The sequence below is a fragment of the Penaeus monodon genome, chromosome 25 (assembly GCF_015228065.2).
Source record: "Penaeus monodon isolate SGIC_2016 chromosome 25, NSTDA_Pmon_1, whole genome shotgun sequence".
NCBI lineage: Eukaryota > Metazoa > Arthropoda > Malacostraca > Decapoda > Penaeidae > Penaeus > Penaeus monodon.
The window spans coordinates 26857417-26857723 of record NC_051410.1 but is presented as its reverse complement, the minus strand read 5'-3'; positions in this window follow the sequence as shown (position 1 = coordinate 26857723).

Below are 307 nucleotides of genomic sequence, written 5' to 3'. Positions count from 1 at the left end.
TGGAAGGAAGGTGAGAGCCACCCGACTGTGAGGCAGCCAGTGTATCTAAAATTCTCAGGATTGGATCCCCCAGCTGCTACCAGTCTACTTCTTAAAACGATTTGCCAGCACCAAACCACCTCCACACACCCGTGATGTTTATGCCATGACTGTGTCAGCTCCACTTCTGTCACATAAACCCTAGTCTCCTTGCCCCAGCCCATCACAAATGGTGTGTTTATCATCAGGATAATGATATCCTCCGAACCCCTAGCCAAGATAAAATAGCGCATGTACCAAGGGCCCGACTCTTCCCGGGAAGCAGTCA